The sequence below is a fragment of the Galeopterus variegatus genome, unplaced genomic scaffold (assembly GCF_000696425.1).
Source record: "Galeopterus variegatus unplaced genomic scaffold, G_variegatus-3.0.2 Scaffold9491, whole genome shotgun sequence".
In the NCBI taxonomy this organism is placed as follows: Eukaryota; Metazoa; Chordata; class Mammalia; order Dermoptera; family Cynocephalidae; genus Galeopterus; species Galeopterus variegatus.
Window position 1 is genome coordinate 28,915 of NW_007735602.1, and position 12,773 is coordinate 41,687.

At 34.7% G+C, this 12,773-nt stretch overlaps 1 protein-coding gene across 1 annotated transcript in view; it reads right to left on the bottom strand.

Moving 5' to 3' along the window:
• The window catches only part of LOC103609336 (disintegrin and metalloproteinase domain-containing protein 10-like), a gene marked incomplete at its 3' end in the record, with an annotated part of 20,507 nt that overhangs the window by 4,719 nt on the left and 3,015 nt on the right, over window positions 1-12,773 (bottom strand). The window lies entirely within an intron of this gene.

Sequence of the window (12,773 nt, forward strand, 5' to 3'; positions counted from 1 at the left end):
CACTGAGGGTTGCGATCCGTTGCCGGACACGAAAAAAAAAAACAAAAAAGGGAAAAAAAAAAAAAGATGGAAACAACCCAAATGTCCATCAACAGATGAATGGATTAAAAAAAAGTATGTATGAGTGGTATACACATACAATAGAATATTATTCAGCCTTAAAAAATAATGAAATTCTGCTACATGCTACGAAGTGGATGAACCTTGAAAATATTTTAAGTGAACTAAGTCAGACATTATGATAAGTGAAATCAGTTAGTCATAAATATTCTGATTCCACTTATATGAGGTACCTAGAATAAGCAAATTTATCAAGATGGAAAGTAGAATGGTTGGTTGCCAGGGGCTGTCCGGGGAAAGAAAAATAGAGAGTTACTTTTTAATGGGTACATAGTTTCTGCTTGGGATGATGAAAATGCTGTAGAAATGGATAGTGCTGACTATTGCACAATGTTGTGAATGTACTTAATGCCCCTGAATTGTACACTTAAAAATGGTTAAAATGTTATTTTACTGCAATAAAATTAAAAAAAATTTTTTTAATCATTGCATTCCAAAAAGCTAGATTATACAATAAAATTGTGTGGCCACATTTCTTAATAGTAAAAGCCCCAGAATATTTGGTTGAGATAGCAGTACCGTGAAGAGAATGATGAGATTATAATGTTCTTAAATTTACATAGAGGTTTAAAGTTTTGAGAGTACTTTTACGTTTACTACTGCATCTTACCCTCACAGTATCAGTGAAAAGGAGGCATAATAAATATCATCAAAGGATATGACTCAAGGTCATGAGACTAGAATTAGGACTAGAACTCCAGTGTTCAGTTGCTTTTCTCCCATACCACAAATGCCTCTCAAGCATGTGATGAAAAAAGTCAAGCTAACAAATGCTGAGTGTTGTAATAATCATAATATTATGTCTCCAAGTCACTTTTTAAAATCTGAACAAATGCAAGTAAGATACAGAAATGAAAATATAACCTCATTTGACTTGCCTCTCAAGCATGTGATGAAAAAAGTCAAGCTAACAAATGCTGAGTGTTGTAATAATCATAATATTATGTCTCCAAGTCGCTTTTTAAAATCTGAACAAATGCAAGTAAGATACAGAAATGAAAATATAACCTCATTTGACTTGCACTGAAAATTGTGCTTTACAATAAGACCATAAGAAGTTCTCTTTGATTATTGATGTTTGAGCCATTTTCAAGATTATAGTTAAACTCCATCCCCTTTTACTATGCTTCTTTGAGCAAGTTTAGTTCTTCTTATTATGAAAATATAATTACACTATCATCAAAGATAAACTTTAGATTTCCTTCAAGGAGGCGAAATGCCCAGTATGAAGAACATTATTACACTTCGAATGTTTTTAAACCCTCAGATTTAACTGCAGTATTGATTTTATGGGTCAATAGTATTTTGTCTGTCATCTTGATTGTAGTTGTTCCATCATAATTCTTTTTTTGGTTTTTCTCAGTGCCATTAAAGTTATAAAGAATGGAGTGAAGTTATAGGAGGGCAAAATTAGTTGATAAATGATAGCAATTTGAAAAAATACACCAAACAGATGCTGATTCCCCAGTCTCAGTGCTCTGAATATGTAGTTGCACCGTATGGTAATAATAACTAGTTTTCCTTTCTCAGGTTTTAAAAAAGTATGCTACATCCAAACCAGACAAATAATAGAGGTATTAGAACCACCTGTGGTGCAGAGCAATGAAATAAATTATGTTAGGATATGATCCCATAAGTTTTCTGGAGGACCGTGTACCTTCTACATCTTTATATAAAGAGGTATCTTTCAATAGGTTAGAACAGATAGAATATAGAGTAAAAAGATATTGAAAAAGATATTGCCTTTTCCCATGGGGTTGCTATTTCCACTAAAGACAGTATGGCTGTGATTCTCAGAAGAAAAGAGAAACAGATAAGGTTGTATCCCTTGAACTGAAGCCATAAAAGGACAAAAAGCCTCAACTAATCAGATACCTTGGCAACACAGAAAATCTGAGGGCAAAAATCTTGCTTCAAGATACTATCAGAATAATCCAGGAATCCCAGAGACCGGGACTGTCTCCATGAATAAAGTTCTATCATATTTAACTAAACAGGCCTATGGTAGGCCTAGGTTAGTAATTACTAGGAATAATTGTACTGAACTAGGACGTCCCTGATATCTCCAGAGGTTCATTTCCTATTAACCTTCGCCTTAATAAAGACACTTGCGAGAGTCTGCATCCAAATTATTTTTAACACAAGATACCAATATTAACATCAGATATCATGAATCAATTATCTAGTTTACTTCCATGATTATACCTCTGGAAGCAGAAAAGTCCTTTTTATCTTACAGGTCTCCAGAGGAGGAAAGGGCAGAGTCAGCCCATGTGCACCCCACTAGGCAGTACCTGAGGCATCCTCCACAGAAATTCTAGGGTTCACACAGACAGTTTGAAAAACACAGTTCTCGAAGCTTAACTGATGGCACTGAGGTGGATAAATTATATCAAATAAGCAAAAATACATAAAAATCCACAAGAGTTCCTAAAGAAGATAAAAATGAAACTAAAACTTGAGCAAAAATGATTAACTTTATCTTGTGTAAGACAAATAGAACAATGTTGAGTTTTTCTCATACAAAGGAGAGGCAATGGGAAGAACTTGCCATAATAGCATGACTACAGAAGGGTACTTCAGAAAGTTCATGGAATGATTCATATTCTCTTGTGATTCTATCTTTCCATAAGCTTTTTGAAGAATCTTCGTAGTATACATGATTACAAAATAAGTAAATTTATCTACTAGAGAGAAGGAAAAGGTTTCCATAAATACTTTCCAAACTCATGCAACTATGTCATTAAATAATTGGCAACCAAACTACTCTATATAAAATGCTAGAACAATGACAGGAAGTAAGAGTAAAGAGAGACTTAAATTATTCAGATATCTAACGTTCAAATGTATAAAATCACAAAGATCACCTAAACTGACTAATTTAACAAATCAGAGAAGGCTTACTTGACCAAGATCACACAAATAAGGCCAAGAGTTTTAATGTGATCTAAGGTCCTCAATTAGCCAATCAATGACCTTTTCACCACATTTAACTATAGTTTCCTGCTTAGGATATATCAGGGAGCTCCAGGATGGCAAAATGCAGCTTATCTTTCTGGTGAAAAACAAAAATAAAGGACTGACTTGTACATCCATGTCTCAGAAATGCCTTCCAATATCAAGTTGGACAAAGTGACCTCTAAGGTCTCTCAAGATAAAAAATGCAGAAAGATTCTTCACCCAGTTTGGCAGGTGAGAGTAAGCTACCTGTGAAAGTAAAACATAAACAGATTTTGGGAGTCACATATATGGGCAGAACAATTTTACTACAGACAAATAAAATGTGTTTGTACTTCATACATTAAAGAAAAAATCAGCCAAGCTATACTTAAAAAAGACAACTGAGTCCTTTGTGATTGATTAATAATTGCAGAATTAGTAGAGATATTGGCCAATTATGCTCTTGTAACTAAATGCCAAAAATGTATTGGCTATTATTACAAATCATTAGAGACTCAAACAAAAAAATATTATGTCTTTACACTTATACATGACTATGATATATTCAAATCTAGACTACCTCTGTGTAATTAGATCCAGCAAGATCAAACAGAATTAGAGAAATTCAAAGAAGGATCTATAATTTGGACTAAGAATATTGGGAATGCTCAGTACGACAGAAGAAAGAGGCAGCAACTGACCACTTCCCTCCCTGAAACACTCCTTTTCCACGGCTTCTAGGATATCATGTTCCCAAATTTTTTCCTACGTTTCTTACTGCTCTTTAGACTCTGCATCCCCTCCTCCACGTAACTCTTAAAATGCTGGCATTTAGCAGAGCTTTCCCCTAGGTTCTCCTCATGAACTTCACAAAACATGTTCAAAACTAAACTTATGATTAAATTTATAGCTGCTCCAATATTCCCTATCTCAGTAAATGGCCCCAATAGCCACTGAGTTGCTCAAACCAGAAAAATCTTAACTCCTTTTCTTTATACCTCACTACATATCAACCAAGTCCAATCAATTATACCTTCAAAATCTCTTTCAAATCCATTCACTCTCCTTCATCATCTCTAGTACCATCTTAATCCAAACCACAATCTCCCAAGAGGATTAGTACAACAGCCTCCTAACTATCCTCAATGCATCTGGTCTTACTGCCTTCCAAATTATTCACTTGCAGCCACATTAGACTTTTTAAACCTCATACAGTTACTTACCATTAAGAACCTTCCATGGCTAAATAAAAAATTATCACCATGACTTATACAAACTCTCAAAGATCTGGTTAATGCTTACATCTCCAGCCACATTTGAAACCCTACCTCACATTTAAGCACCAGTCATACTGAAATTCTTTCAATACCATGAACATGCCACTTTTCAGCTCAGTATCTTTGCACATGCTGTTTCCTCTGTCTAAAACACATCTCCTCCCCTTCTTTGCCTAACCAACTCCTTCTCCAGTCACCCTGCGATCAGTTAAATGCCACTTCCTAAGAGTGGCCTTCCCTGACCCTGAGATGAGATAGCATTGCCCTTTACTCCCATAGCAATCTTCTGAACATTCTTTAACATTTATAACAGATGTCCTTACTAATGCAGTACTCGTCTTTCCCATAAGCCCATAAATTCACTAACAGCAAGGACACATCTTGTTCACCTACTCTATTCCTAATGATTACTAAGTCATGAAATACATTTGATGATTAATAAACATATAACACAATGAAAAGGTTGAAATAAATTTAAATATGAAAGTGGATTTAGTAAATTACGGCATATTAAATCTACAGAAACATCTCTTGCAGCACAAACTTTAAAGGAAATGTACAATGTATTTCTTCATTCAACCCAGAGATGAAAATTCTATTTAACTAAATTTGTGGTGTAGTGTTTCTTTAAAAATAGTTTCTTTCACATAAAAACAAAAAAAACCTGACAATAAATACTGCTACATAACACAACTATTTGTCCCACACCATTATAACTAAAATTCTTAGTTTCCTTGACCTTGTGTTTATATTTGTTACTTCAGTACAGACGTTTTGGAAACTTACTAGTGCAAAGTGATTATAATATAAGATTAACAACTTTATTCCTGTTATACAAGTATCAAAAATATCTGTCAACCAGCAGAAGAAGAGAAAGGCTTTAAGAAATTAGAAGAGGTTATAATACAACTAACTGACAAATCAGTATTCAGAAGCTATTTCAAAAAGAAACTGTATATGAGATGACCAAAGAATTTTTAAACATATTTATCAGTTTAAAAAGTATCACACTACTGTACAGATTTCACTAATGCTTAATAAAACAATCCAGGCTGGCCAGTTACCTCAGTTGATTACAGCACAGTATTATAACAATCCAAACAAGCATATTATAATAAAACTGATAAACTAAACATATTCATCCAACAGTTACTGTAAAGGACTTTCATGTATAATGAAACAGGAAAACATTTAAATAACCTTTAGTTATGTAAAATCCTTGCTACACCAATAAGAAATAGCACAACAACCTTACATGGAACTTAATCACTTGAAGAACAAAAAAAACCTCCAAGTTGGATATGCATCTGATTAAAGACCCAAATGCACATGCAACATTTTAGTATGAAATACAACTTACAATTAAGGAAAATAATGAATGGGCTTTCTTACTAGACATATACCCAATTTCTAACACTCACTGTCTAGGTCACCAAACTCTAGAAACTCAGGCATTAAAAACTACACCACTAGGGCCGGCCCGGTGGCGCACTGCTACAGTGCGCCGCTTGGGAGTGCGGTGGCGCTCCCGCCGAGGGTTCGGATCCCACATACAGACCGGTTCCCGCTCACTGGCTGAGCGAGGTGTGGGAGCGACACACAGGGTTGCGATCCCGTTGCCAGTCCTGGTCCGGTACGGGTGCAACACTGAGGGTTGCGATCCATTGCCGGACACGAAAAAAGACAAAAAGGAAAAAAAAAAAAACTACACCACTAAATAAGCTATCAGACACAACCCTGTTTCCAATAAACATATAAAGAAAAGGATTTACACAATGACTAAAAATAGCCAGAGAAACACTTTTACACTCTTACTTCCATTCCCCTTTTCAAAGCAGAAGAGAGAAAGCTAAGTTCAGGTTTCTTAAAAAACTCATTCCCTCTCTTCCAGGTAAGCCATTGTGGGGAAAATAGGATAATTTAATCAGGCTCCCTTGGCTCAGGTCTGGTTGCAGGTGGAGCAGCACATTTCTTATAAACAAGTTGTGTGTGGGTGGAGTCAGTGCACATGTGCACCAATGTATCTTTTTAGTTTTGTTGCTATTGTGTGTCCTTGAGTTAGTGAAGCAGAGCTGGCCAGCAGAGCCCTTGTCTAAAAATAGAGCATGTTTACTCTGCTGGCAGCTGCTCAGTTTTTCTTTGGACTTTGTCTGTAGCAGTTGAGGTTCTGAGTTTTCTCTGTTGTACTGCCTAATTCTTAGACATGTGTGTGCTGAATAAAGACTATTCCTTCTTCAACCAAGGCTCCAAGGACCGTTTTGCCGGTTACGTAGCTCATAGACCTGCATGTGAAGGGTTTGTGAATGGGCGCAGGGGGTCTGGGAGCTCCAGACCCTAGCCCTAGCTCTACAGCCCCGGTTAGGGCTTAAAAACATGTAAAATAAAAACGATATTTCATGTTAAAATCATATCTAAGACACTAAACTCAAAGTAATAATCAGCTCCCAATAACCTTCAGTTATGTAAAATTCTTGTAACCTTTAGTCACACAAAACTACAGTTAATTTTAGTAATACAAAATTAACACGAACATAGCTACGCTCTTGCTTTTTCTTATGCTTCAGTAAGTAATTCGAATAGCCATCATCCCTTCAGATTTCTTTAAAAACACACATATTTGTTAGGATTTTAATTTCTGTGTAAAGAGGAATCATGCAAGAATAAAGAATACCACATCCTAGGAAATCCACTACTGAGACAAAGAGCAGTGTGAAATGTACTTAAACTAACAACATATGCTATACTATACCCAACACAAAGTAGGTACTAAATAAATACTATTTTCCTTTGGGAATTTTTGCTCAAATTTGCTCAAATTTGTTGGGAGAGATTTAATTAGCAAGTCATTATTTTTCAAAACTTTGTTTGGCCACATCCCTAATAACAGCATTTTTACACAATTCAAATGTACTCCCTAACTCTTCTTTATGAGCAGGCATCCATTTGTGCTTCCTGGATTCTTATCTCTGCTTGTCAAAGTCTGCTGGTTTGTCTATGGAGTTAAAAGTGTCCTAGGTTTCTGCTAGTCAATTCATGATGTGACAGAGATAAAATCTAAGATGCTTCAAGACTAACCAAACTCTAGTCAGAAACCAGGGAACATTTATGCCATTTACAGGTTATCTGAGCCATGTTCACAATTATCTTCTTATTTCAGAAGTAGGAAGAACTCAAATCCCAAACCACAAAGAAAACTTTCTTTTTTTTTTTTGTCTTTTTTCCGTGTCCGGCAACGGATCGCAACCCTCAGTGTTGCCCCCGTACCGGACCGGGGACCGGCAACGGGATCGCAAGCCTCGGCGTTGCTCCTGCGCCTCGCTCAGCCAGTGAGCGGGAGCCGGTCTGTATGTGGGATCCGAACCCTCCGACGGGAGCGCCGCCGCGCTTCCCAAGCGGCGCACTATCCAGTGCGCCACCGGGCCGGCCCACAAAGAAAACTTTCAATCAAATGTCTAACCATTTGTTTTAAGCAGTTTGGAAACTTACTGCTGAGTCTACAGAAAAAAATTACCTTGTCAAAATCAGAGAAAAGAAACTTATAAGTTCTTCAAAAAATTATACTTCCCTTAAGAAAAATTTTTGATATCTTCTATGCTATATACAAATCACTCATATTAGGTAGAAACCAGTTTTGATTTACTGTTTGATGTACCCAAACAAACACAAAGGAAGAAAAAATGGTTATTATTAACTAGACAGCATTTTGATTTTGTTTATAAATTTAGTTTAATATATTTTGTAGAATTTTAAAGCATGAAGGGGACTTAAACATTACCTCATCCAAACTTCAAAGTTTTACTAATGAGGAACCTGAGGCTTAGAAGAAATCTCTAGATTTCACGTCAAGTAAGAAGGAACACCAAACAGTCTCTGATAACTCAGGCCCATTTCTCTGAGTTATCAGAGACTGAGTGGAGTTATCCTTTCTCTACCCAGCTTACGACTGCTCTAATACATATATAAAATCACAAAATTCTTTTCTAAGTGGCTTCCTAATCATGCAAAGTTGGTGGCTGTGAACCGCCATTCCAAAGTTAGTAGAGTGGTGAGAAGACCAGAAAATAAAGGCAAGATGTCTACTCAAAAGTATATAATTTGGGAAACAAGACATAAAGAATGAAAAGGTTTAAATATACATACAAGGGTACTTCAAAAAGTTCATGGAAAAATAGCATTAAAAGATAATATGAATCTTTCCATGAACTTTTTGAGGTACCCTCGTACAAGAAAAAACAAATTTAAATATAATAATGTATACAAACTTCCTATCATAAAAGATAAACTATATCTAATAGATAATCTTTCTAAATAAGAGTTCTCAGGTATTTTTAAATTACCACTTTGAAACAGTATTTCAGAAAATTCATACAAGTTCTATTAGGAAGAAGGAACAGTGGAATGATCCCTATGCCTCCCTTCAATGACAGCTGCCAACAAAAAAAACATAAATTAAAAATATATACAACATATGAACCTTACTGTGAGCTATAAAAAGGATCACTACTATATAATGTTGCAGTGAGGTTTTTCTCATGCTATACTACTAACCTTGGATAAATCCAAGACAGATATTTATTTTAATTTTCACATAGATCAATATAGGGCTACAGTGATATTCCATTATATTATATAGAACAAAGACTTAAACAATATTAAACTTGCATTTTACAAAAAATCCCATAAGCAAAATTCCTAATGAAATTATAGTATGTTAATATTACACAAGCATAAAATACATGACAGTTAATCCAGGAATGACAGAGTAGAATTTGTCATTTCTTAGTATCTAAGAAGAATAAGGGAAGAGAATCACGACAGACAGTCCCTGGTATATCACACACTTTCCCATGAACATAAGGAATGAGAGAAAACAATTTTTCTGCAGTTAGTACAAAAATCCTGCATCCCACAACATAAGTCTGCCTACTACTTAGTGATTAAAAACAACTGCTGAAGAGGATGAGATATTCCAGAGTAAACAATATTTAAGGGGAAAATCTATTTCCTAATGTTTTAGTACACTATATTAGCCATAAAATTAAGAATGCCATAAGCAACTGATATTTTACTTTTTCTGATTAAACTTTATAGTTAGAGCCAGTCCTAAACAAAAATAGTAGTTATGTACTTCCCCTGTCAGCAATTCAGGCTTATAAATGTTATACTCTCTTCATATTTCTTCATTCATTCATTCATTCACCTTATATAACTTAAATGACCATCATCTATGTAAAAAAGGTGACTAAAACTCAGGCCCTGCACTTCAAGCCCACAAGGAACAGAGGACATAGGCATGTAAACAAGGTAATAATAAAATGTGATAAATGCTGTATCTGACATACACATAACATCCCTAAGTGAGCAATCCCATTTATCAGAACTTATCCAAGTGAAGTAATTTCTAAAATTTGGAAAGCTGATTCTTAATTTCTCAGCAAATGTAAGAGATGTACCTACCCTAGTATCTATTATCAAAATATTTTAATATTCTAATGAGTATTATTGGAGTTTGTTTCAAAATATCTATCTTTTCTCAATAACTGTAGCACTGACTCAAATGGTACTTTTATTTTCAAACAACTTTTAACTTTATTTCAAGAGCAATAGCTTTTTATAAAATTCTTAAGAATAAACTTTAGACTTGGAAAAATACAGACATTTCTTTAACATTAACATCTGTAAACTTGGTACGTAATATACTCTTTGTTATTTAGGAAACTTGGAGGCCAGGTTGAAAGAAGTTTATTTGTTCATGTGCTTAGAGATAAAATACACACACTGTGCTAGTACCCAAAATGTAAGTTCATAATTGTCTAAGCAAAGACCTTTTCAAGTATATTTTTCTTTGTATGTCTAAGTTAACTACACACTATTTAATGTATTCTGTAATTTATTAAAGTTCACTGATGTGATTCTAGGAGGCTAAGGCCCACTATATATGAATGGCAGAAACAGACTCAATATTTTTTGAAAGATGAAAAACAGATAACAAATCTAGCCCAATGCATAAGACTATATACATTTTATAGGCTGGGGTACAGCTAACTGTAACCCAAAGTCATCCCATAACTACATTCATAATAAATAGTAATAAAAATACAACATACAAAAATTTTTTAAAATAAAATATAAATTATTATAAAATGTTACTAACTAAATAATGAATAATTTGTATACAGATACAGATCCTGTTTGGAAAGGTTACAGTGCACCAAAACCAGTATTTGTTATATGGCAGAAGAAGAGGAGAGACCTAGCAGGAAGTCTGTAATAATACTATTCCAGTCATTTTTCAGGCCCATTTCAAGGAAAGGGAGAAATAAGACCATCAGACCATCACAGTTTTAGCTAAGATGTGTTAAAAGTTAATTAAAGTGAACATGTTTTAGGGCACACAATGTGAACATACAATAATTGAGAAAACAAACTATCTGAAATTGAATCAACTGTAGAAATGTAGTATGTCCAAATGGTTAATTAAACAGATTTCTGTTAAAAATACCCTAAGATGACCAGTATACATGAGACCACTCAGCATAAGATTACCTGGTGCTTTGCTCAGAGCCTCAGCCAGAAGTTCTTCCTCTTTTGAGTACTTATAGCATTTTATCTGTAAAGCACCATTATCATATTTACCTGTTATACAATGACTTATACACATATTACTGCTCCTATTAGATCTTCGATTTATGTTTCTATCACCCACAGCCTAAACTAGGTAACTTTTAACTAGTGGTCAATAAATATTTTTTGAATGACTAAATAACAGCATGCTCACTCATGCATATGTGCTCTCTTTCTCACTCATACACACACAGAAGAGCTACAGATTTGGTTCAGCCACACACTCAACATGAATTATGTGACAGATCTAACAAAAATCAAATGATATAATAGAAATGTGGTATCCGATTCAAAGGCAACTAGAATCTTGACTTTTCCTTATGGCAATTAAACCGTATTTAGAATGTAATATTAAGTATATTTTGAGATGGCCACTAAAAACTGAGGAAGGCTGATGATTGCTTATTATTTCATGATACTAATAAAGAATGAGTAAGTTTAAAATATCTGAAGTCAAGGATCATAAAAACTTACATGAATTGCTACCACTAAAATTTTTATCTATAAGATCCTGAAATGAATCTTTTTCTCTCCTTCAAATCAAGGTGGGAGATTTTATAACTTGGAAGTACTTTTTTTCAACAATGATCACTTCTTTTATAATATGCAGAATACATTAATTTAAGGAATACATTTATTTCCACGTGCAAAATACTTTAAGTTTCAGGCCGGCCCGGTGGCGCACTGCTACAGTGCACCGCTTGGGAAGCGCGGCGGCGCTCCCACCGAGGGTTCGGATCCCACATACAGACCGGCCGCTCACTGGCTGAGCGAGGTGCGGGAGCAACACCGAGGGTTGCAATCCCATTGCCGGTCCCGGTCCAGTACGGGCGCGACACTGAGGGTTGCGATCCGTTGCCGGTCACAAAAAAAGACAAAAAGGAAAAAAAAAAAAACTTTAAGTTTCATAGGATTCCCAATTATCTGATTTTTTCATCCATTAAAATTTTTCTTAAGCACCTGTACTATATGTGCAATATAATGGACAATACTAAATAATAACCAGGGTGCCTGCCTGGGAGCAACAAAAAGCACAGTTATAGAAGAATAAATAAGAAATACCCACATGAAATGGAAGAGTGCACAAACCAAATGCCAATGGTAAAGATAAGTAATTTAAAAGTTCAGAGAAATGGGTAAAGTGCTTAAGCAGCAGAAGTTAAATTGTGTATTAAAAGATGATCAGGATTTAAGATAAATGACACAAACAACAAAATGTACATGGTTTATTTAGCGAACACTCAGATCATTCTGGGTGAAAAAGACACTTGATGCTGGGAAGTGGAATAAAGTAAGTTTGGAGTAACAGATGAGGATTAATTTACAGAGAAACTTTAGAGCCAAATTAAGAAATCCGGCTAACAATTCTTAATTTAAGACTTTAGAGCAATAAACTGACATGCAAAAGAAAGCATTTAGGGAACTGTCATCTTGTAACAGTATATAGCTTTAATGATAAACAGAGCAGAAGCTGGGAAACCTATTAGGAAGTGAATAATATAGATCTCAATCATGGTTGTGTTTACAGAAAGAAATACAAAAGGAATAGATTTACTAAGTACAGCAGGCAAGACAGTGTCTGATAAAGATTTCAAAGATTTTGTATGTAAGTACCCCAAACAGATAGAAAAAAAATGAGGTTTTGATAAAATTGAGTTAATAAGAAATTAAATGACTTATTCAATAACATACAATTAGTTACCTTCACTGCTAGTACAGGAAGATAGATACAATGAACATAAAACATAAAAAAAAAAAAAAAAAAAAAAAAAAAAGGGGGAAAAAGGTTTTTTTTAAAAAAATATTTTCTAG